This window comes from Ranitomeya variabilis, chromosome 2 (genome assembly GCF_051348905.1).
Source record: "Ranitomeya variabilis isolate aRanVar5 chromosome 2, aRanVar5.hap1, whole genome shotgun sequence".
NCBI lineage: Eukaryota > Metazoa > Chordata > Amphibia > Anura > Dendrobatidae > Ranitomeya > Ranitomeya variabilis.
Window position 1 is genome coordinate 730103140 of NC_135233.1, and position 22269 is coordinate 730125408.

At 40.8% G+C, this 22269-nt stretch overlaps 1 long non-coding RNA gene across 1 annotated transcript in view; it reads right to left on the minus strand.

The window, feature by feature from the left end:
* The window catches only part of LOC143809877 (uncharacterized), a 285078-nt gene that overhangs the window by 107426 nt on the left and 155383 nt on the right, over nt 1-22269 (minus strand). Inside the window, exon 2 of the long non-coding RNA XR_013222505.1 lies at nt 7918-8017. This is a non-coding gene — a long non-coding RNA (uncharacterized LOC143809877). The remainder of the gene's footprint in view (nt 1-7917; nt 8018-22269) is intronic.

The window sequence follows — 22269 nt, forward strand, 5'->3', positions numbered from 1 at the left end:
CCTGGGCTGTCTAGCATGAACTAAGCGCTTGAGATGTCCCCAGAGTGGCTCAATGATATTTAGGTCAGGATACTGAGATGGCTACTTCAGAAACTTCACTTATGCTGTAGGAAATGACAGGTCGACTTGGCCTTGTGCTTCAGATCCTTGTCATATTGGAATGTCCAAGGCCGTCCCATGCGCTGCTTCCGGGATGATGATTGCAAATTTCCCTCCAGTATTTGCTGATAACCTGCTGCATTCAATTTTCCTTCAAATTTGACCAAGTTTCCTGTGCCTTTGTAGCTCATACAACCCCAAAACTTCAGCAATTCACCTTCGTGCTTTACAGTAGGAATGGTGCTCCTTTCACCATAGGCCTTTTTAACCTCTCTCCAAAAGTAACTTTTATGGTTGTGGCCAAATAGTTAAATTTTGGTCTCATCACTCCAAATTACCTTGTTCCAGAAGTTTGAGGCTTGTCTCTGTGCTGTTTTGCATTTTGTAGGTGAGATACTTTGTGGCATTTGGCTTTCTTATGGCGACTCAACCATGCAGCCCATTTTTCTTCAAGTGCCTCCTTATTATGCATCTTAAAACAGCCACACCACTAGTTTTCAGAGACACCTGTATTTCAGCTGATGTTATTTGTGGGTTTTTCTTAGCATCCCGAACAATTTTCCTGGTATTTGTGGACAAAATTTTTGTTGGTCTACCTTATCGTGGTTTTGTTTTTACAGAGCCCCTGATTTTCCATTTGTTAATCACAGTTTGAATGCTGCTGACTGGCATTATCAATTCCTTGGATATCTTTTTGTATCCCTTTCCTGTTATATACAGATCAACTACCTTTTCCCATAGATCCGTTGAATAGTCTTTTACTTTCCCCATGACTCACAATCCAGAAACGTCAGTGTCTGGATGAAAGATGCCAGTGTCTGTCTGGATTCCAGAAACTCAGCTTTTATGTGCACACACTGATTACAAGCAAACAGGTCACAGGTGAGGATGTTACGTTCAGTAGCCATTCAAACCCATTTGTGTCAACTTCTGTGCATGTTATCAGGCCTAAATCACCAGGGCATGTGAACTTTTGATCAGGGTCATTTGGATGTTTTGGGTTTTCATCATGATTTAAAAAGAGAAAACTCAGTAGTTTGACAATAAATGGTTTCACCCATCCACTAACCATAAATGAAGAAAACGTTTTGGCATTATTCATATTCTCTGAAAAAAGGCCAATAAAGCAAAATTTCTGCCAGGGTATGTAAAGTTTTGAGCACAACTGTATGTGAAAGTCTTCTGCTTTCTCTTCCGTCTTGAACAATGGTAAAAGAAGATAACATTCATTTATTAAAATATTTTATGTGATTATTAGCAAAATAATTGTAAAATAAAAGAATATGAATGATAACTGAGAGCTGAGAATTACATGATAACAGTTACAGTCTCCATCCACAGCTGGATGGACAACCCTTTTTACAGCAGCTCTCTAGCTGTAATGGCTCATGTAACAACTCCCAGCCTCCCATTTTCAGCGTTTGTATCTTGTCCACCAATAGCATTTAAGATTTTGCGATCCCATTTTCTGAAAGAAATATACTGACATCACAACCAACCATTGCCACCTGCTGATTATTGATGGTAGTGTGAATAAACCCTTATTCCTGTCATCGAGTAAGAGTAAAGAGTGAGAAAACTATCCGTTCTAAACCAACAGAAAATTATACTTTGGCATAATTATCAGTGAAAGTTTACTCCTTATACATTGATTTACCTAATTCTTTAGTGTCATAGCTTGTTCTGTTATGTACAGTGTTTTAACTTTTTTGGAACACTAAATTAAAAGATTTAACAACTTTGCATTACTTATTCTTTCTACTACTACTTGAAAAATATGTGATGCATTAGATTAATCTTCTAGATTATTATTATGGATGCAATTTTATAATGTAATCTTCATGGCATGGACATTAATGGGATAGCTAGTAGTAGAAGTAGAAATTATACCTTTAGGGAGGGCAATACTTCTAATTTAATTGTAGCTTTGTGAAAGGTATTATTTCTTCTATTTTTTAAAAAGAAAAAAATGAACAACGCTCCGTGATGTGGTACTGCAGAAATAAATAAGAAGTAGAGGTACAACTTACTGCTCAATTTGGGAATTTATACTACCAGGAAAACACCAAAACCTATGTCAAGATTTCAAAAAGGGGTTCTGCTGTTTTTTCACGTGTTTCCAAAATGTTCCAGTTTAGCATATTGGTCAATAAATCTTAGTACCCATCTATTCACAGCCAGTCAATTAAATATGCAAAATCGGAGAACCAAGAGTCAATGCTACTGTATATAATAATTTATTTTATTGTAGTTTACATTAAAAAGGAGGGAGACAAGAAAGGGGCTAGTGGGTACATTTTCTGTATGAATGAAAGATCCTAGAAAAAAGGGGTCAGTGATACTGCCAAGGTACAGTTGTGAAATACAGTATATAGTGATGAGCGAACTAGATGTTAGGGCTGGCGGAACACACCAAATAAATATAAGGATAATAATGAGGTGTGCTCACAGCATGGGGTCCACCTTGCAGAGATGTTAACTGCTGCTCGGTAATGGCGGACACAATATGGCGGTATAGTAATGAACACATGTGGGTTAACAGTCACCCGGTGAACCGCAGCCGAGTCTGTTGCTTCACAGAACCTCAGGATTAATTTAGCGCATGGAGTGCACGTGGCGCTGCACTGGCGAACGCCACTAACAAATGTAAATAAGAAATTTAGCGCACAGAGTGCGTGCAGCGCCACACAGGCGAATGCCAAACTGACACTAACTACTGTGAAGTGTGGACTGAGTGCACAGTGGTGTACAGGCAATGCCACTACTAGGCGCTGTCTCTAACTCCAATCGCCCAATACTCCTACACAACCAAAGGGTAGGGGATCATTAGGAGATTTGACCTGAGACATGCATGCTTGCACACAAACACACCACGATTATAGGATATACTAGCGGATGGCCGTGTGGTTGTGCAATCCTTTTATAGCTGCAGCCTTCCAGGACCTTGCTGATGGCCCAATCCGAGTTGCTTGAGTACTTGAGCATGTGACCTCCGACCACCAATGAGTGGTCATCTCACAGGCATGCTCAGATGGAGAAAAGCAGGACTTAGTCCCAGGAGCATCTGCTCACTGCTGAATAATGCTGGTTGCTATAGCTGAACCTGGGACGGCAGCAGCAACCAAACGTATAGCATCAGCCTGAGCAAGACGCTGGGACCGTCATATCTGCTGAACAGGATCCTCTTTGGCTGAAGAATAGGAGACCGCAGAGGACTTGGCTCGAGACTCCCCCTGTGCAGCCGCAGGATCTCTATGCTTAACACTAGAACTGTAAAGTTTGGTGTTTGTACCAGACTCCTAGCGTTTCTGCACGGACCCCGAGCAATGACTTTTTCCAGAAGTCCGTCATAATGTTTGTGTTCGCCAGCCAAATAAAGCTAGTTGAAAAGCTACTGTGCAGCCAGTCAACAAGCTATTAGGTCATGGGAACTTCCAAAGCCATCCCAGCCATGCCAAGTATTGGCATGGTTGTGGTTGGCCGGTGTACCATGTGACCCTGCCTGTATAAAGGCTGGCTTATGGGTTACGCCACCATTCTGTTCCTCATGCATTGTAAGTGTGGTTCTCTGTGCCATATCAGCCTCATGTTTTGTGCCATATAAGCCTTGTGCTCTTTGCCCGAAAAAACTATTCACGTGTGCCATAGCAGCAATGTTTAGACTGCCCTAAAAGCCTGTTGTTGTGTGGCATAGCAGTGTTGTGTAGACTGCCCTAACAGCCTGTTGATCTGTGCCATGAAAGCCTTCCGATCTGTGCCACAAAAGCCTGTAGCTCTGTGGCAAAAAAATCCTGTTGCTCTATGCCATATTAACCTTGTTCTCTGGCAAAAAAAATATATTGCTATGTGCCATATAAACCTAGTACTCAAAGGCGAAGAAAACTCCAATTCCTCTGTTGTATAAAAAGCTTGTTCTCTGTTGCAAAGAATCCTACTGCTACATTACATAAATCTGTTTGCTCTGAGCCACACAAACCTTGTACTATGAGGCAAGAGGTCCAGCCTAGGGACAGCTTTAGAGGATGAGGAGGAGGAGGACTTGAGGAACCATGCTTCCAGAAGGGTAGCACTACAAGCTGCTCATGGGCTGAGTGGATGCAGAGGACCAAGACCATACACCTCCCACTGAGGACTGATTGTCATTGACTCTGGTCAGCCTGACACAGATGAGCTAATACATGCTGACGGTGCTTGTGCCTACACAACAACCACCTAGTTGCCCATATTATTATCAGAAAACCAAAAAGAGGAAACACCGAAACACAGGTTACTTTTTGCACGATAAAAGGTATAAAGCCAATGAAGGTGTTTATAAAGTAAAAATACATTTATTAACTAGTACGGTAAGTGATGGCACTGAATGCGCTCACAAATAACATACAGTTATATGAAAAAGTTTGGGCACCCCTATTAATCTTAAGCTTAATGTTTTATAAAAATTGTTTAAATTGTTTTTTTTTTGCAACAGCTATTTCAGTTTCATATATCTAATAACTGTTGGACACAGTAATGTTTCTGTCTTGAAATGAGGTTTATTGTACTAACAGAAAATGTGCAATCTGCATTCAAACAAAATTTGACAGGTGCATAAGTATGGGCACCTCACCAGAAAAGTTACATTAATATTTAGCAGATCCTCCTTTTGCAAAAATAACAGCCTCTAGTCGCTTCCTGTAGCTTTTAATGAGTTCCTTGATCCTGGATGAAGGTATTTTTGACCATTCCTCTTTACAAAACAATTCCAGTTCAGTTAAGTTTGATGGTCGCCGAGCATGGACAGCCCTCTTCAAATGATCCCACAGATGTTCAATGATATTCAGGTCTGGGGACTGGGATGGCCATTCCAGAACAGTGTAATTGTTCCTCTGCATGAATTCCTGAGTAGATTTGGAGCGGTGTTTTGGATCATTGTCTTGCTGAAAGATCCATCTCCTGCGTAACTTCAACTTTGTCACTGATTCATGAACATTATTGTCAAGAATCTGCTGATACTGAGAGGAATCCATGCGTCCCTCAACTTTAACAAGATTCCCGATGCCGGCATTGGCCACACAGCGCCAAAGCATGATGGAACCTCCACCAAATTTTACTGTGGGCAGCAAGTGTTTTTCTTGGAATGCTGTGTTATTTGGCCGCCATGCATAATGCCTTTTTGTATGACCAAACAACTCAATCTTGGTTTTATCAGTCCACAGGACCTTCTTCCAAAAAGAAATTGGCTTCTCCAAATGTGCTTTTGCATACCTCAGCCGACTCTGTTTGTGGCGTGCTTGCAGAAACGGCTTCTTTCGCATCACTCTCCCATACAGCTTCTCCTTGTGCAAAGTGCGTTGTATAGTTGACCGATGCACAGTGACACCATCTGCAGCAAGTTGATGCTGCAGCTCTCTGGAGGTGGTCTGAGGATTGTCCTTGACTGGTCTCACCATTCTTCTTCTCTGCCTTTCTGATGTTTTTCTTGGCCTGCCACTTCTGGCCTTAACAAGAACTGTACCTGTGTTCTTCCATTTCCTTACTATGTTCCTCACAGTGGAAATTGACAGGTTAAATCTCTGAGACAGCTTTTTGTATCCTTCCCCTGAACAACTATGTTGAATAATCTTTGTTTTCAGATCATTTGACAGTTGTTTTGAAGAGCCCATGATGCCACTCTTCAGAGGAGATTCAAACAGGAGAACAACTTGCAAGTGGCCACTTTAGGTAGCTTTTCTCATGATTGCATACACCTGGCTATGAAGTTCAAAGCTCAATGAGGTTACAAAACCAAAAAAAGTGCTTTAGCAAGTCAGTAAAAAGTAGGTAGGAATATTTAAAACAAGAAAATGATAAGGGTGCCCATACTTATGCACCTGTCAAATTTTGTTTGAATGCAGATTGCACATTTTCTGTTAGTACAATAAACCTCATTTCAAGGCAGAAACATTACTGTGTCCAACAGTTATTAGATATATGAAACTGAAATAGCTGTTGCAAAAAAAAAACAATTTAAACAATTTTTATAAAACATTAAGCTTAAGATTAATAGGGGTGCCCAAACTTTTTCATATAACTGTAAATAGGTAAAAAGTATGTATACAAAGAAGTAATCTGATATGATGGAAGCACAGCAGAAATTGGTAAATAGAAATGAATATTATCCTAAAATAAAGTGCAACGTGCAAATAGTGGAAAGGACATAAGGTTTGTGACCATAGATATGCACAAGCAACATAAGGGACATAAATAATAAAGAGAGTACAGTATATGTATACACACATTACACATATGTGACTTAAATGCTGCAGACAGTGTAATGCATGAAGCATACTGAATACTGAAATCAAAGTTGAAAGAAGAAAGTAGGGATTAAAAATCTGTAGCAATATTGTCGCAGTAGCTGAAGTGAGTGAGGCTGCACAGTTACCATAAATTTCCATAATCATTTACCATAAATGTTTGTTAGAGTTTATGGCTATTTAAGAAAAGCAAAGTCACCAATACAAAGTCATATCTGTACAAAAGAAAAGGAACGCTAGAAATAATGTCTTTTTCTTGCATATAGTATACATTACATTTACGCAGATTTATTTGAGTGGAATTGAATTCTGTTAAAATTTTAAAAAAATCAATATGATCCAAAATTTTTGGTAATTTGATATACACAAATTGACCTATGGAGGTTTGACCAAAGGTTAAAAAATAGAAACTGTAATCCTAACCTCATTGGTCACCTCTCCGGCCACTTCCACTGCTTGCTCTCCCCTGTATGGTTCTCAGCACTTCTTGCCGCTGCAGTGCACTGAAAACCTAGGTCTATTCCCATGACTCCCAGCTGGGATATCTTTGGTCATGCCAAGCACACAGACCTTACAACCAGCACTCTGGTATGTATGTACAGAGATCACACAGGCCTAGTCACAGCCGGCCTAGCGTTAGGATGCACTGGGTTTCAGTGAGCGGTGATGGTAAGAAGAGTCACTGAGGACCATACAGGGGACAATGAGCAACGGAGGTGAGCAGTGAGGTTAATATTAGATTTTTTATGGCTTTTACTACGTTAGGTTTTATGTGATCTGAGGTCTTTCCAGACAATGTTTGTTAGGTCTGCTCATCTAAAGTATGCATAATATATTTTTTCTTTTTAAGGAATGAATCCAGAAGGCCCTATAATTAGTGATGAGCGAGTATACTCGTTGCTTGGGTTTTCCCGAGCACGCTCGGGTAGTCTCCGGGTATTTGTGACTGCTCGGAGATTTAGTTTTTGTTGTGGCAGCGCAATGATGTACGCTGCTAGACAGCTTGAATACATGTGGGGATTCCCTAGCAACCAGGCAACCCCCCCACATGTACTCAGGCTGGCTAGGTGCAGCTAGCGGCTAGTTGCAGCTGCGTCAACAAAAACTAAATCTCCAAACACTCAGAAATACTCAGAGACCACCCACGCGTGTTCAGGGAAACCCGAGCAACAAGTATACTCGCTCATCACTACCTATTATAGATTTCTCAATGGCGCTCTTGCACTTTTAACTGAATATATGCCCATAATATGTGTGTATATAGTTATGTGAAAATAAGGACTAAGAATTTTTTTGTATCATAGCCTTCCTTGTAATTTTATAATAGCACTATTATTTTGAATTATGCAAATAAAAAAATTTCAGCCTAATTTTTGTTAACAAAAACTCATGAAGCATTATACAAGGCTCTCAAATACTGTTAAGGTACAAGTAAACAAAACTTGGCCGAAGTGAAATAAATATCAGCTCAGCCCCAAAAAAAAGACATAGGAAAAACAGATGGTCACATTTTCTTCAGAGTTAATTACGAAATGATTCTTACGCAGAAATTCACATTCCAGAATTCTTATCCCATGAACCTTCTGTGTGACATACGTAGCCTATAAATGGTTGATGTTTTCTTGGATGCAAGAACGTGTGGTCTGAGAATAAAAAACATCCTAAGTTTAAAAAAGGACAACAAACATAAAAGTAAATAATGTAGCCACACAGAATTTAATTATTTTCAATTTATGAAGTACAAATTGATGAGTAACGACAATAACTTAGTGCGAACATGGAAAATGTTGAATAATCCAAATAGAAGGCAGAAAACATGTGGCCTCATTTCCATTATAAGAACATGCAAACATATTCAGTGCACAAAGGCTGCCATGCAACTTGCTGACAGAACGTAACTGCAAGCTTTTCTGGATAAAAGGAAAAATAAAGGAAAACAGGCTCCAACAGTTTAAAGCTAAATGCTGATGACTTTGATTCAGTAAACACCATCATACGATCCATATGTCCAAGACTCATTGTACCATGTATGAATGCATGCGTACATCTAGAAAAGCATGGAAACAGTAAACTATCCAGCAATATGCAGATAAGAAGCAGTGTATCCCCTTCTTCACCCAATATCAAGCAAAGGCTTATACAGGTCCTTCTCAAAAAATTAGCATATAGTGTTAAATTTCATTATTTACCATAATGTAATGATTACAATTAAACTTTCATATATTATAGATTCATTATCCACCAACTGAAATTTGTCAGGTCTTTTATTGTTTTAATACTGATGATTTTGGCCTACAACTCCTGATAACCCAAAAAACCTGTCTCAATAAATTAGCATATCAAGAAAAGGTTCTCTAAATGACCTATTACCCTAATCTTCTGAATCAACTAATTAACTCTAAACACATGCAAAAGATACCTGTGGCTTTTAAAAACTCCCTGCCTGGTTCATTACTCAAAACCCCCATCATGGGTAAGACTAGCGACCTGACAGATGTCAAGAAGGCCATCATTGACACCCTCAAGCAAGAGGGTAAGACCGAGAAAGAAATTTCTCAACAAATAGGCTGTTCCCAGAGTGCTGTATCAAGGCACCTCAATGGTAAGTCTGTTGGAAGGAAACAATGTGGCAGAAAACGCTGTACAACGAGAAGAGGTGACCGGACCCTGAGGAAGATTGTGGAGAAGGACCGATTCCAGACCTTGGGGAACCTGAGGAAGCAGTGGACTGAGTCTGGTGTGGAAAGGCGTGTGCAGGAAATGGGCTACAGGTGCCGCATTCCCCAGGTAAAGCCACTTTTGAACCATAAACAGCGGCAGAAGCACCTGACCTGGGCTACAGAGAAGCAGCACTGGACTGTTGCTAAGTGGTCCCAAGTACTTTTTTCTGATGAAAGCAAATTTTGCATGTCATTCGGAAATCAAGGTGCCAGAGTCTGGAGGAAGACTGGGGAGAAGGAAATGCCAAAATGCCTGAAGTCCAGTGTCAAGTACCCACAGTCAGTGATGGTGTGGGGTGCCATGTCAGCTGCTGGTGTTGGTCCACTGTGTTTCATCAAGGGCAGGGTCAATGCAGCTAGCTATCAGGAGATTTTGGAGCACTTCATGCTTCCATCGGCTGAAATGCTTTATGGAGATGAAGATTTCATTTTTCAGCACGACCTGGCACCTGCTCACAGTGCCAAAACCACTGGTAAATGGTTTACTGACCATGGTATTACTGTGCTCAATTGGCCAGCCAACTCTCCTGACCTGAACCCCATAGAGAATCTGTGGGATATTGTGAAGAGAAAGTTGAGAGACGCAAGACCCAACACTCTGGATGAGCTTAAGGCCGCTATTGAAGCATCCTGGGCCTCCATAACATCTCAGCAGTGTCACAGGCTGATTGCCTCCATGCCACGCCGCATTGAAGCAGTCATTTCTGCCAAAGGATTCCCGACAAAGTATTGAGTGCATAACTGAACATTATTATTTGATGTTTTTTTTGTTTGTTATTAAAAAACACTTTTATTTGATTGGACGGGTGAAATATGCTAATTTATTGAGACAGGTTTTTTGGGTTATCAGGAGTTGTGGGCCAAAATCATCAGTATTAAAACAATAAAAGACCTGACAAATTTCAGTTGGTGGATAATGAATCTATAATATATGAAAGTTTAATTGTAATCATTACATTATGGTAAATAATGAAATTTAACACTATATGCTAATTTTTTGAGAAGGACCTGTATGTCAAATTGGTTTTACAGAAAAATACTAGAACAGTATATCTACAACACTTGTGATCCTTAGAACCACAGAAATATCTTATCCTGCAGGCATACTATTTAGCTATCTAACTACTGTTTGTTATGCTTTCATCATTGAAACAGAAGGTGGGTTATGCAACATCAATGATTTGATGAAACAGTATATTGGGATGGAAGGCATTAACTCATCCTTATGGGCTTTAAAAATTGGCTGAGAACACTCTACCCTTGTCACCCTTATCCCTTATCTCTATTCCATTTAGTCCTTTAATGTTTTAAGTATACTAGTAGATTATATAGTCTAGTATATTTTCAGCTTTGGGATTTAATTAAAATGGGCACTTTTAACAGAAAGTTATCATTGTACATTTATGTCCAGCAGTGATACCTCAAAGGGATAGAGAAGGTAAAGAATTTTAGGGAATAATTCACTTGTGCCCATGATCTGAAAAGCAAAAATGTAACTCTAAAAATTAATTAATTCACCCCATTTTGTTTGTCCTACTATGGGATAAAGACATCATAAATTGTGATGTGCGAACCCGAACGGTAAAGTTCGGGGTCTGTACAGAACACCTAGACTTCGTGGTGTTGACCATGTTCGTGTTCGTGTTCGGCAGCCTGAACATTGGGCATTTCCTATGCTGTCATCTGTGTGACAGCATGAGAAACACTTGCTCTGATCGGTGGTAAATTTATTACCATTGGTCAGAATGTGGCATACAGAGAAGGATGACAGTGTGTGAGTCAGAAGCTGTGACCGGCGGTAAAAAGATCACCGCCGGTCACAAGCGTTGGCTGATGAGAATACAACTCTCATCATTGTATGCCTGCTCTTGCTTATAGCAGCGACAGCAGGCATACAATGATGAGAGTTTTAACCAGCCTTCACATGTGCAGTAAGTTTAAAGAATGTCATGGGGGCTTCTCTATTTTTGACAATTAGCGCAGGCAAAACAGACAGCTGTTGGCTGCAGCCCTCATCTGTCAGCTTTATTTTGGATGGCTATCAAAAACAGAGGGGTCCACATGCCATTTTTTTTTAATGAAAAAAATTATAATCTAAATAAATGGCGTGAGGTCACCCCCATTTTTGACACCCAGCCAAGCCAAGGCCTACAGTTGGGAACTGATATTCTCCCACTGGTAAGGGGCCATAGATATTGCTCCTCCCAGTCTAAGAAAACTAGCACACAGCCATCCTTGTAATGGTGCATATAGTAGATGTACCAATTCTGGTGCTTTGCCCTGCTCTTCTCACTTGTTGCAAAGACAAGTGGGGTAATTGTTGTGGGGTTGATGTCAGGCTATAGTGTTGGGTGAACCCCTGGATGGCCCCTCCCTCAGCCTAAAAATAACAGGTCAGCTGCTTCACAAAAATTTGTAATGTTGAGCTGTGAAAATAAAAAAAACACATTTTTTAAGAAAAATGTTCTTTAGCCCTAAATTTTTTATTTTCACAATGGTAACAGGAAAAAATGGACCCCACAAAGAGAAATAGTGGTGGCTGGGGGCCAAGTATTGAGGGACCAAATTTGTACCAGTGAAATTTCACACAAAGCAGGTTCTACTGTATGTATGACAATAGTCAATTTTTAAACAACCAAATTTGTACACTTGTAGCAAGCTAGTTTTTGTTTTTATTTCGAACCTACAAAATTTTACACAAAGCAGGTTTTACAATATGAATGACAATAGTAAATTTTTAGAACAAAAATATTTTGTGAACTGTACCAGTCCAAGCAGTTTTTAAAAATTTTAAACCACTGTAATTTTACACAATGCACTTTAAAGTGAACATATCAGCAGGATTTTGCTAAATAAAGTACAGACACTGTCAGGCTGGCAGTGTTAAACTGATTAAAATGATATCTGGGGTGAAGAAATCCGTCTTGTGGTTAATGTGTAATCAATGTTAGAAGTTTCAGCTAATGATATGCCCATGCTCCGGGGTGGGACCTTAAGCAGAGTCTTATCTTCCTGCTCAAAGCCAGAGAAACCAAGGAAAGAACTGTCCACAGGCCCACTCCGAAGCACAAACATGTTCCTCATCATAGAGACAGACTGTTTGTGCTTCAGAATGGGCCTGTGGGCAGAACTTTCCTTGGTTTCTCTGGCTTAGAGTAGGAAGATAATACTCCGCCTGCAGTCCTGCCCCGGAGCACGGGCAACTCATTAACTGAAAAGTTCTAACACTGATTATACATGAACCATAAGGTGGATTTCATCACCCCAGGTATGATTTTAATCAGTATAACAGTGCCAACCTGTCAGTGTCTGTAGTTTAGTTAGCAAAATCCTGCTGACCATTTCACTTTAAACTGAATGGATGACTAGTTGCATCCAGGAAAACATTTTTAACATTTTTTTCTTAGTTTTCTATTTCACTGTAATGTAACAATAACCACATTAAACTGTATGGATGACAAAATCAATCCAGAAATTGTTTTGAACATAAATACTTTCAAAGTGTAGTTTATGGGTTGCCAAATGCAATTATAAGAAGGGTTATCCAGTCATCCATAGACCCCTGAAAAGTAACAACCGGTGGGCCTCATTCAGATATTTTGAAAGTGTAGTTGCTGTTGTTCTGCTACACATATAAAGGCTTTGGACAAACTGCAAAGCTAGGAAAAAATTATAAGGACTGTCATTCAGTCATCCATAAAACCTGAAAGGCAACAACTGGTGGGCTTCAAATATTTTGGAAGTGTAGCTGTGGCATGCCTACACTCATAAACACTTTGCACAAAGTGCGTGCGAAGCTAGAAAAAAATTGTAAAGATGGACAGTCATCCATAGACCCCTGAAAGGCAATAACTGAAAGGTCTCATAAAGACTTTGCAAAAAGTGCAAAGGAAGGAAAAAATTATAAAAAGGATCATTCGGTCATCCATAGACCCCATAAAACCCACAACTGGTGGGAGTCATTCAAATATTTTGAAAGTATAATTGATGTACTCCTACACTCATAAAGGCTTAGCACAAAATGCAATGCCAGGAAAAAATATAAGCAGGGTACTACAATAATAGTCTTCAGGTGTCCTCTTCTTCTTCTCCTTCCTTGGGAGGGTGGGGGGACTGCCTCCATTAGCTTCCTGGAGCCTGATTCCCAGGTGCCTGGGCTGTAAGTGGCCTGACTTGGGGTTATGTTGGAGCTCCAGACATGTAGAAATAGATGACAGCCCACCTGTCACCTGCACCATTGTTTTCTCCCGCAAAGGAGGTGGGGAAACCATGCATAGTCCAATCTTTTGTGGGTGGTATCCCTGTTTCAAGCCACCTCATGGAGCATCTCCCAGGCCTTTCAATTTGAATGAAGGGTTCATCTTGCTCCTTCCTTCTCGGATCACACCCACTGCATACCAGCGATGTAGGAGCGTTTTGAGAAACATAACCCTAGTTCCAGCTCTCAGCTCTTTCAGCCAAGTATTCCATTTCTACAGACTTGTGGTTGAATGAGAAGTGATGAAAGGTTCCAAGCTCTTCTATGAACTTTCATCTCCACTGCCGGTCATACATAACTACCTCCGCTTGGAATGCCAACCCTTGATACCTTGTGGATAGCGAGCCCACTACCATTTCTCCAGCCCTGGTCCTGGCTCACCTCCTTCTCTTTTCTGACCAGCCTAGGCCCTGCAGTCCGCTCACTAGGTGCTGAATCTTGACTCTCCTGTCCCAGTCCGCAAGAACCCCTAGGGTGAAGGCTGCAGCCTGGGTTCGGGACTTGGTTTTTCCTGGAAGGTGGATGGTTCCTGACCACAGGCTCCTGCCACCTCCTCTGTCGTGCCAGATATTTTTCGTCATGTCGCCCACCAATCACATTACACTGTATGGATTACTACTTTAATCCATTAAAATTTGTGGATGCTTTTTTGGAGTGTTATATATCACTGAAATTTAACCGAAAGCATGCAGTACTCTTTGGATGACTAACTGAATGTAGAAAAAAATTTCAACATTTTTTTGAAATGTGATAAACAGTACCACCGAAATATAAAACAAAGCACGTAATACTCTATAGATGATTAATTGAATCCAGAGAGAAATATTTCAACATATTTTTGGAGTGTTATATACCACCACAATGTAACACAAAGCACATAATTCTTTATGAATGACATTGTCAATTTTTTCACCTCCAAAAATAGAATGTGGTCACATCCAGCAGCTGTATATTTAGCAATAGGCTACAAAATGCCAAACCCTGCCAATACACTGTATTCTGCAATGCTCCATGCTTCTGCAACTGTCCCTAAGCTAAATGCAGATGTATCTGATACAAACAGCAAAGCGCAAGATTAGACCTTAGAAGGACTGTTAGGCCATGTTCACACGTTGCGGATTTTGCTGCGGATCCGCAGCATTTCTGCAGCTGCGGGTCCGCAGCAGTTTCCCATGAGTTTACAGTTCAATGTAAACCTATGGGAAACCGAAAACGCTGTGCACATGCTGCGGAAAAAACGCGTGGGAACGCAGAAGTTTACAATCCGCAGCATGTCACTTCTTTGTGCGGAATCGTGGCGATTCTGCATACATAGGAATGCATTGATCCGCTTACTTCCCGCATGGAGCTATGCCCCCCATGCGGGAAGTAAGCAGATCATGTGTGGATGGTACCCAGGGTGAAGGAGAGGAGACTCTCCTCCAGGCCCTGGGAACCATATTTGTGTAAAAATAAAAGAATTAAAATAAAAAATAATGATATACACACCTCCTGATGGCCCCTGAAGTCCTCCCGCCTCTCAGCGCTGCACGTGGCCATCCGGTCGCAGGGTTGCTATGCGAGCAGGACCTGCGATGACATCGTGGTTACATGACCGTGACGTCACAAAGGTCCTTCTCGCATAGCATCTATGGAACCAGACCGCCGCGTGCAGCGCCGAGGAGATCGGGACGTCGGAGGGTGAGTATAAACCATTTTTTAAATTATTTTTAACATTGGATCTTTTTACTATTGATGCTGCATATGTAGCATCAATAGTAAAACAAGTGCAGGAGTAACACTGCAGTGGAAACCGCAAGACAAACCGCAATGAATCTGCAGGGATAACTGCAGGTATTTTGCCCTGCAGATTTATCAAATCCGCTGCAGGAGAACCCGCAGAGGACCCTTCCTACGTGTGCACATAGCCTTAGAATGATGGTTCAGCATCAACACCAGTATCAACACTAAAAGACTCTGATAAGTTAAGTTGTGCAAACACCGGCCTGGTTAACTGCTCTCTCCCTTCAATCAGAATTGTCCCTAAGCGTCAGTGAGCCGAGTGCGGCGTAACTAGTCCTTTTATAACCTCTGATGAGGTAATGCGGCCAGAAAATAAAAGAATTAAAGGGAAATAAAGAAGTAAAGTAAAGCAAGGTTACAAAAATTAAGTGACTCATACTGTTGGTACCAACACAGAATCATCAGTATCCTTAAAGTTCTTCTTAGCAGAAGTCAGGAGCTACATGACGGAAAAAAGAAAGGGGAGGAACAATAAATAAAATTAAACCCTTTCCCACCAAAAAACACTGTGATTAATTCATTAGGACTGGCTTTATTATAAGCTTGTCATTATGAAGGGGTCCATGTAGTACGATCCACTACATTCATTTAGAAGTGCATGCTACTTAATAAATTTGGCACCATTTCTCTGTGGCAGACGCCTCCATTGTACCTTCCGAGAAATGCTACTTCAGTCAATGACTGTAGAAGTATTTTGGGAGTAAAAAATGCCGGCACTTTTGCTGAATTTGACAAGTGGGGCTAGCCATGCTTCGTTCCGACCTGATTCCTTTCCAACCGCATCCATTTTGGCAGATACTTCAAACTGGCAGAAAATGGTAAAAGTCACTAAATCTTTACGCAACGCTGCATTATTCAAAATGTTTTGATTTTTTAAAGCATTTTCCTACAGTTATCTGGCATAAAAGCTTTGATAAATCCCCTCGATGTCTAACCTTTTAATACCAACTTTATTTAAAAAACTACTAGAATGATACATATCTAGTATTGTTTTTGAGGCTAAATGGTATTTATGGTGGTCTTCAATTTCTCTGTGCACATGGTCTCCTGTTGTGCTAGCAATCTTATCCATTTGACAATCTGGCCTATATTAGTCCTGCCAATATTCCATATATGAAATGCTAAAATCTTATAAACATGACAATATTTAAAATGGGGCTTCCAAGCCATTTATATATCTGACAGGAAACTATACATTGTTAGCATACAATACAAAATTAAAATCAATGAACATAGAGGTAAAATACACTACAAAAAACAAGAAAGCAAGGGACAATTACATATCTTGGTTGTTAAAATGGAACTTTATGTGACAATTTTTACATAAATTCAGACACTTTGGCTAAAATTTGTTATAGTCCGATATTAGACCCATAGACAACACTCAAATACAACTATTGGTTTTAACATTTTTTTCCCCTTGCTCTATAGCTTTAGGTCACTTGGACATTAATAAAGCTGTGTTTGTGTCAAAAAGCTCAACATATGTTCAATACAGTCCTAGCTTCAACATGTTATACATGTATTATGTACGCAATTCGAGGTTTTGCACTAGTGAGATTTGCTGCAAATTTATTTACAGTGAATTGAGTTTGGGAGGGAATATACAGTGAATCTGACAAATTTGAATTACAAACGTCTGCTCATCTTTAGAAGAAGGAATTACAGACTTTAACTGAAGGATTTACAGTTCATTCCGCAGTTTGTTTTGTAAAGTGTTACTAGAAGGCTGTAAGGCCAAGCCATTCTATATTTTTACCATAACCCAAATAAAAAAATTTCCGAAAATGCATGCATTTAAGTAAAAATAATGCCCTAAACATCCTATCCTTTAATCCATTTTAAAGTAGCTATACAACATGTTATTAATAGTGATGAGCGAGTATACTCTTTACTCAGATTTCCCCAAGCATGCTCGGGTGGTCTCTGAGTATTTTGGCGTGCTCGGAGATTTCATTTTCGTCACCACACGCTAAACAGGCTGAAAACATGTGGGAATTCCTTAACAAACAGGCAACCCCCACATGTATTCAGGCATTCCAGGAGCCACAAATCATGCAGCTGAGGCGACAAAAACTAAATCACTGAGAATGCCAAAATACTTGGGAGACCTGAGCATGCTCGGGAAACCCGAGTAACGAGTATATTCGCTCATCACTAGTTATTAACATTGGAGTTTATAAAGTTGGACAACTGGGATTACACAATGTTTAGTATGTTGCTACTCTTACACAATCAGTGCAACATTTTCAAAGATGTAAACAATGGTTTACTTAGAACAACTTCCTGTTGGTCATTGCCGCTAAGTGTTTATCAAACTGACTCATGCCTATGAAAGTTTTGCATCTGTGTTCAGTGTCATTAAAATGTTAATTGCTTTACTTGTCAGAAACCATTTTATACGGGGACAGGAAATGATGCGAAGTAGACCCCTGTAAGAAAATTCACAGTCTGGAAAACCATACCCTGACGTCTTTCTATTTTCAAACATGCCTAAAAAAAATTTTCTATAAAACGTTTTATTCCACATTGTTCCTAGGCAACATTGAATGATAATTGATTTACAGTGGTACATCAACTTCTAAAAAAAACTCTACATAAACTTCAAAAGGAAAAAAACAAAGACAGAAACATAATTATTAAATTCCCTGCAGTAAATAAATAGCATAGTGCATGAAAATAATATACAGTATTTAGTTAACATGTTTTTTGATTAAAAAAAATGCGAAAGCCATCACGCCTCATCACGGTAACCGTAATTGGGAAAGTCATAACTCTAGCATTAAAAACCTTACTGTTTGTCAAGTGACATGCATATAAATAAGGGCTGGGAAGGACTGGACCCAAGTAGTGGAATCACAGCCAAGGGAGACCACATCCATAATGCCCAGTTCAAGAGAAAGGCAGGCCATACCTTTATATGTGCATGATACAAACAGACAAGAATCCAAAAGTATGAACTGGGATATAAACTGGTGTGCATGCAGCATGTAAGCGTATATTCGCACTAGCCATTAAACAGAAAAAAAAAGAAAAATCTATTTTTTTCTGTCTGTTTGCATCTTGTGCATCTATAGGTGTGGCCTGCAATATGTATAAGGCTGCCTGAATGAGTCTGTGGAGCACATTATCCCAGTCTCGTAGATGTGCTTAAAAAATAAAGAAACTGGCCAATACCCCCACCAATTTCTTTTTTGTAAAGACCCACATTTTGAAAATGTAAGAGAAGCAACAGTTTAATAACGAGACAGAAGTCTCATTTAGGAGCCTGGAAAAGTCAGCAATGGTCTTTGTCCAGCTCTGGACAATGTAAATTGCTAATGAATATGAAAGCCCTAGCTAACAAACAATTTGTGAACAGACATATATGCTGACAAGGGACAACTGAACGCTGCACTAGGACAACAAACCTGGATGTGGTTGCTGACAGTTGTGTCTGTGCAACTGCAGGTTGTGGACAGGAGGTCTCAGGACCTCCTTCCTGGCCAGTAGAGTGGGAATGTGGTAACACAGGAGAAAGGCCAATGGTTTCACAGTCACAGATTTTGTATCCAAGCATTCCACCCACCTACTGGGGTGCTGCATATATGAGCAGCATATGGCATATGCAAACAGAAGTATTATGTCGAATTTCCCTTTTTACAGGGATGTGTGATTAAGATTTTTAAACTAGCAGCATATATATAGAGCATGTTTCATTTCTCATATTATTCTGTGTAAGGCTGAAACATGAGCAATTGTGTGGAGCATATTAATGCATTTATGTTCCAATATGTCCAACTGCAGACCCAAAAAACAACATCAGGCTTCCAGATACATGCTTAAAGAGACCATGAGAAAGGTAACACAACAAGAAAAATTATAATAATAGATTATATAGAGATTGAGAGTAGAAATTTGACCATTGCACAATGTACAAATGTTTCCAAAAATTACCTGAAAGTGGCTGTATCACACACACTGAAAGAGACCATGATGGGGACATGACAATACACTTAGCAGTTACTACAAGAGGTAAAGATAGGGAGTACAAGTTTCACCTCTGCACAATGTGCAAAGGTTTCAAAAAATTACCTAAGGAGTCTCTCTCAGACCAGCTGAAAGACACCATGGTGAGAATATCACAATACACTTAGCAGTTATAGCAAGAGGTAGAGATAGAGAGTACAAGTTTCACCATTGCACAATGTGCAAAAGTTTAAAAAAAGTAGCCAAGGTTTCTCTTTTAGACCTACTGAAAGATGTTGTGATGGGGACATCACAATACACTTAGCAGTTATTAAAAGAGGGAGAGATAGAGAGTACAAGTTGCACCACTGCACAATGTGCAAAGGTTTCAAAGAGTACTGTCATGATCTGTATGTGAATTCTGGTTTAGTGCTGCAGGGGTTAATGCTTTTGGTCTGTCTCTGGTTCTGGGAGGGCTTTAAATAGCCTCATATTGGCTCTGTCAGTTGTCAGTGATACTTTTGACCTCGGCTTAGTTCCTGACCCCTGTGAATCTGTGGATACTGCCTGCCTGTGTATGTTTGCTCATGTATGACCTGGTCTGTTCCTGTTTCTGATATTGCTGCCTGCCTCTGTACTTGTTTTGCCCCTCTGTTATGACCTTTGCCTGTCCCTGACCTCCCGTTCCATTGCTCCTGCCTGTACAGCGCTGCTATCTCAGGTTTCCAGACTCTGCTTTGTGACTGACCACGTCCCTGTTTTGCCCCTCCTGTACCATGCCATCTCCTGGCTTAGACCCGTGCCTGCCCGACTACTCTCTGGGCATTTCTAGCCCAAGCGCTGCTCTCTGGAGCTCCGGGGCTTGTCTCCGCGCCCAGAAACTCCCCAGCAGTCACGTGCTTCAGGTCTTGTTTACCTGAAGCATGCATTTCCACCGCTGCTGCCCCACTCCAAAGGTATCTTTGAGCATAGTTTGTTCAACTCAAGACACGCACACTGGCTCAGCGAGCAAGTGCAGTGTGGTGGTGTTATTATTATTATAATACAATTTTTTATAGAGCCATTTATTCCATGGCGCTTTACATGTGAAAATGGGCAAATATAGACAAAGGGCTCACAGTGTGCAGGGGATGGGTGAGGATACACTAGGAGAGGGTAGATCTGGTTGTGGTTCAGTAGGTTGAGGATCACTGCAGGCTGTAGGCTTGTTGGAAGAGGTCTGTCTTCAGGTTCTTTTTGAAGGTTTCTACGGTAGGCAAGAGTCTGATGTATTGGGGTAGAAAGTTCCAGAATATGGGGGAAGCACAGGACAAGTCTTGGATGCGGATTTGGGAAGAAGAGATAAGAGGGGAGTAGAGAAAGAGATCTTGTAAGGATCGAAGGTTGCGTATAGGTAAGTGCCGGGAGACCATGTCACAGATGTATGGAGGAGACAGGTTCTGGATTGTTTTTTTATGTCATAGTAAGGGTTTTGAACTGGTGTTCTTGAAAAGTTCAAAACAATACCCATGTGGGGTACATAAATGAACACTAAGTTCTTGTTGTAGAAGTAGGAGGAGGAGGAGTTGATTTCATGAAAAAAAATTGTTTGGGATGTTAAGGGATGGACGGTAAGACAACGTCCAAAAAAAAAACATTTGGCCTGCATTTACATAATGTTGCTGTCATCCGTAGGGCTTACATAGTCAGAGGAGATCCAGCCTTTGTTCAATTGTAGAAGAGTCAGCCTGTCTGCATTTTCCATTGACAGCCATGTGCCCCTATCCTTTATGATTGCACCTGCCGAACTAAAATCCCGCTCAAACAGCACACTCGTTGCAGGGCATGGCAGCACCTCCAAGGAGTACAAGGAGAGGTCGGGCCAAATGTGCAGCTTGAACAACCAATAGTTGAAGAATCAGGAAGGATGCTGGTATGGTCACTTAAGTAGCGTTTCACCATGTTGGTCAACTTCTCCCTCCTCGTCATAGTTACACCCACAGATAGCCCTTACTGATGAGTCGGTCTCATGTAATTGGCCCAGTTTTTAGATATCTCCCCCCTTTAGTTGCACCTGGTGTTCATGGCCCTCCTCATTAATCCTTGTGGACAAAAAGAGCTGATACCTCTGCCACCAGCATTGTCTGAGGGTAATCTTTTGAGCAAGTCTTCCATTACGCCCTCTGGCATGCATGCACTGAAAGTGGAATGTCTGCCTCCGACATTAAAGAAGCAAATTTCTCTTTGCACCATTCGTCAAGAAAGGTGCACAGCCACTATTTCATGGTGGACAAAATGTGCTTCACGTGAGTTTCTTGGGAAAGGCATCTGGACATGAACTCTGCCATGTGTGGCAGACTACAAACAGAGTCAAACGTTCAGTGTCCTCACCAGGAAGAACACTAACCATCCTCTCCTCCTCACGATGCATAGTATCCTCCTCCTTTCCAGGTCAGCCATGCTGGACAGGCATGAAGCTGGGATTAGGAGCTCCCTCTGTAGCACAGAGCAAAAAATCCTATTCCTCTTCCTTTTCATACTCTTACTCCTGTTCCTCATCATCACCCAATATGGCCTGAAAATACTGTGCGAGGCTGGTCTGTGTGGTATCATCCACTGTTCAATCTTGCTCCATAGCCACCTGCTTGACATTCAAAGCTTCCGCTTTCAGATTCTGCAGCGAACGTTTTAATAGACAGAGGACTGGGATGGTTACACTCATAATAGCATCATCAGTGCTCAACATCTTGGTGCGATACTCCAAGTTTTGAAGAATATCACATAGGTCAAGGATCCACACCCATTTGACAGTTCTTATGTGTGAGGTCTGAGTGTTACTCTGACGGGCATTGAGAAGCTGGAATTCAGAGACTGCCCTCTTCTGCTCACTAAGCCTTGCCAAGATATGGAAGGTTGAATTCCAACATGTGAGCAGGTCACACATCAGTTGATGACAAGGCAAATTAAAGTGCTGCTGCATTGAAGCTAGATCGGTGAAAGCCTGAGATGACTTTCGAAAATGTGTGCTGACATAGAGTACCCGGGCAAGTAGGTCAGGCAAGTCAGAGTATGTTATTAAAAAACGCTGTACAAGTTTAACACTTGGGCCATGCATGGAACGTGTACCAACTTGCCGAGCTTTCAAACCGCCACCAAGTTATGCCCATTATCGCACACAACCAGACCTTGTTGGAGGTTCAGCAGGGAG